Here is a 4,541-nt window from a genome sequence, read left to right on the forward strand (position 1 = left end):
TGGTCTGTAATCTGTCTTGAAGTTTCTTATGCCAAACTAGATAGACTACTGCCCTCACTCACAGTCTCTGGTGAAGTTTCAGGGCATGGGCAAAGTGTAGGCAGAGTTTCTGCCAGAGCAGGGCCCACACGGCCTGGAGTCCAGCTGCCAGTGGAGTCCTTGCTCCCCTCTGAAAACTGTAGCTTGGCTTTTCCCATCTGTGTTTCTGTCAGCATCATATTTCTATTTTCCATTGACTTTATATTACTTCTTCCCTGTATTTTATACACACATACACACACACATATATATGGAAAAAAAAAGTGTATAACCTGACATAAGATTGATACTGTTCATAGAAATCTTTAATGACCTTTTAAATAAGGGTTCATCTAATATATTTTATACAGTCCTGCATAACTATCATATTGAGAGCTCTTTATTGTTCATCCAGGAGCATACTGCAACTTCTCTTGCCTTTTGAATTATGCTCTTTGTTACTTCCTATATGCTATATCTGGAGGTATCAGAATATTTCAAGTTTGTATAACTGGAAAATATTTTACTTTTAGTTTTCAAAGGTATGTTTGCTAAGTATAAAATTCAGAGAAGACAGATTTTCTTTTCTTGCTTTCAGTCTTTTAATTCTAGTTTCTTACACCCTTGGTCTTTTTTTTTCTTTCTAATGTGGAATAAGATGCTATTTAATTTTGTTCTTCCATAGCTAATTCTTTTATGTATATGCTTTAATGATTTTTTTTTCTTTACAATAAGTTTTGGACAATTTCATTTTTGTGTATCTTGGTATGATTTTGTTTGAATTTCTTGTGCAAAAGGTTCATTTTTCTTGGAAATGTGGTGTTATAAGTTCAACTAAATGCAGAAATTTTAAATCTTTAAATATTTATTGCCTACCCCTTTTAACTTTGAGAATTCTAATTATATGAATATAACTTTCTTGATTTTGACACAGAATGAACTATTATATGACTGATCTGTGATCTCTTTCTTCTTTATTTTTATTTTGGACAGTTTTTATTGTTATATTCATTTAAGTTTGTAAATAATTTATTTCCAGTTTGCATTCTATTAATCTCATACGATGTATTCATTACAGAAATAATTCTCTAAAAATCACTCTTCTACATCTTATATCTTTCACATTTCAATATTTGTCTACAATTTTAATATGATATGTAATTATTAATTTTCAATAAAGTTAATTTAAAAAATGAAAACATTCACAAGAAAAAAAAAAAAAAAAAAAAAAACCTCAGTTGAATTCTGTGTGCGCAATGAATTTGTGGAATTTGCACTAGGACATTGGCCTCATATCTCGATGAGTTTTCTCCTGCCAGGACAAAATCCCTGACACCAGCAACCTTTAAGAGGTTTACTCGGCTTGAGCTTCAGAGGTTTGGATCCATGTTTGGCTGACTCCAAGGTAGCCAGAAGAAGGAACATGGAAGAGGCTGAGATCCACAGCTGCATGCCTCCTAGCAGCTGGAGGGCAGAGTGTGGAGGAGCAGCCCCTAAGGAAGGGGACAGGGACAAAAGGTTGTCCCCAAGATCACTCATTCTTCTTTTATTTTTAGTGGGGGTTGAACTCAGGACCTGAACTCAGGCTGTGGAGCTGTCATGCTGGACTGACCACTTCTTCTTGAGCCTCCCCAACACACCCGAAAATGTGCTTTACTACAAAAAAAAAAAAAAAAAGCTAATCAAGTTGACAATGAAGATTATCCACTGCACTCTCTCTTTGTCTTGTTAAATATATAATTATTTTTCTCATTTTCAAAAAGAAAAGCATATAAGCTATTTGTAAATCAAGATATTTGGGGCCAGTAGCACTGAAGCACAATCAAAGCCAAAAACCAGGAAACACTTTAGTAGGCAAATTGCTTAGCTTTGGATATGAAACAAAGGTTCCTGCGGGCAGTTCAGGTGGCATGGTTCATACCTTCCCAGGAAGCTTCTGTCGTTAAGTGAAGAGCTATCATGAAATAGCTACCTGCTAAGTTTGACGAGAGGAAAGCCCAGACTTCAGTTAGCAAATAAAGCAGGAAAGAGCAAACAGAAATAAAAAACAGTGAGTGCCAAGCCATAACAGGAGGGACAGATGAAGTCAAGGCCTTCTTTAGCACCACCACTCCTGCCTGATCACGTCCTTCTAATCCATGGTCCAGCAGAAACCTCAAAAGTGAGGGTGGACTCTTAATAGGACCAGGCCATCAGACAGACCCGATCATGTGCTTTGCACTGTGGATTGGAAAATAACATGACAATCTAATATGCAATCAAAAAAACTAGGTGAAATTAAACAGAAGCAAATGGAAAATTCAATTACTCCAGCTGCAGAAGCACAGAACAGAAGCAATGGCTTAAGAACAAGCATGTGAGATCAACTTCCATTGGTTTGGTTTTGGGAAATAAAGAGGTCTCAGGATCACAACGTCTTAGTCAGAGAATTGGGGATGGGGCCCCAGGTAGTGTGCGCTTCCATTCATGCTAATGGCAATGATTAAGCAGGCCTCTATTATATCATCCCATTTAATTACTTGGGGTTGGTACATATGAGAGAGCCAAGGTTGGCAACGCTCTTTCTTGCTCAGCATCACACAGCTGACGGTTGGTGCAGCAGGGTTCCAGCACAGGCCATTTGCCTTGGAGCCCAAGGGCTCACCTGCCACACCCTCTTGACCTCCTTGGACAAGGGTGATATGGTCAAGAGAAATATATTTTCAGATAGTCACTGGATTACATAACCTCAAACACCATGCCCCTTCTGAGGAATGATGACTCCAGGTCCTGATCTACCACCAAATTGATGTGTTAACTCGATAAGTCATTAGGTTTCATTTTCATTTTTGGTAGAACTGAAAGTTGAACTGCTGCATTCTTTGAATAAAACCTGCTGAAGCTCAAGGTACTCATCAGATGGCCTTGGGGCTACACTGACTGAAGAAGTGGCCCCTCCTGCCCCAGTTATCACTGCTCCATTTGTGTCCTGACGTTGTCTGCACAGCTCCAGAGTCCACTGAATACACATGCCACCCCTGTGCTGGATGTCTAGGATCTCTTCCAACCACATGATTCATTGCTCCATGGGTATTAGCAAAGTCACAACAATTTACCAGATTCAAGTTTTCTCTTGAACATTCAGAGTAAGTTCTTTAGGAACGAGATGAGATGGTCACACTTTCCTTTCTCTCATGAACCTAACAAGAGAGCTAGTGGCCCTCTTGCCATGAGAAATATATGAAAAAAATATGTTCTTGGAAGAATGGCCAGTTATCAGAAATTTTAACTGAAACAGCAGTAATATTGATGAAATGTGCAACTTAATAGAACAAGGAGATCAGAAATTGCATCCCCAAATTTTTTAAAATATCATTTATTTAAATATAATTCACATACCTTATAATTCAATACGTTTAGCATATTCAAGGGGCTTTGTAGTCATCCCTGGAATCAGTTTTAGAATGTTTTCATCACCCCAGAAAGAAATCTTCTGCCTTATCACCTGCCTCACCTCTCAGCCCTGGGCAGCCACCAAAGTACTTTCAGTATCCGTAGACTTGCCTCCTCCGAATGTTACACTTAGGTGGAATATAAGAGTTTTGTAAGCATTTTCTTTCACTTTGCAGAACGGTTCTAAGGTTTACCCCTGTCCTGGCACTCACTGGCACTTTATTCCTTTTCCTGGATGAATACCTGACCTATATTTTCTAGATGTTAGCAGGTGAAGTCAAGGCTAAGAACACAGCAAGACCTCAGCAACAGCAGCAGGCAGCATGGAGAGAGCAGAAGAGTAAGAGTGCCAGGGGGCTGCCTGGGCTTGGTGGCATCATGCTCATACAGGCTGTTGTCACATATTTACATTCTTACATAGTGCCATGACCTGTGCACGTGTGTTTACCTGTGCTGTGTCATGGTTACATAACTGTATGCCACTGTGAGCCTGTGCTAGACAAGCGGTGTCACATCCACAGCTGTCCTTGAATGCCCTTGTGCTTTGGACACTCTGAGTGGTTCCCCCACAATAGATACCACTTCTTCTTCAGCCATTTATGAGTTGATAGACATTGGACTGTTTCTACCTTTGGGGCAAGTGTCCATGGCTCCATGCTACCACACCCGTTCCCCCAGTCTGCTATCACCACAGCCTCAAGAGCTCAGTTCAGGGGAAAGCACCTTTCATAGACCAGAATGCTCTGCATTTTCTACCTGGAGAAGGTTTGTGACAGAAAAGAAAGCTGTTGCTTTCAAAAACCTAACCTCACTTGTAAGCATTTGTGATGTATCCTAGGGGAGAGATACAACCAGGTGTCTCAGAGAAACCTGAGAAAGAGAGAGAGGGAAGCAGAGACAGAGATACAGAGCGAGCGAGCAAGAGAGAGAGAGAGACAGAGACAGAGAGACAGAGACATACAGAGAAAGAGAGAGACAGAAAGACAAACAGACACAGAGAGACAGAGACAGACAGACAGAGAGAGACAGAGCCAGAGAAGAAAAAGAGACAGAGAGAGAGAGAGAGAGAGAGAGAGAGAGAGAGAGAGAGA

This window comes from Octodon degus, unplaced genomic scaffold (genome assembly GCF_000260255.1).
Source record: "Octodon degus isolate 3935 unplaced genomic scaffold, OctDeg1.0 scaffold00240, whole genome shotgun sequence".
NCBI classification, from domain to species: Eukaryota; Metazoa; Chordata; class Mammalia; order Rodentia; family Octodontidae; genus Octodon; species Octodon degus.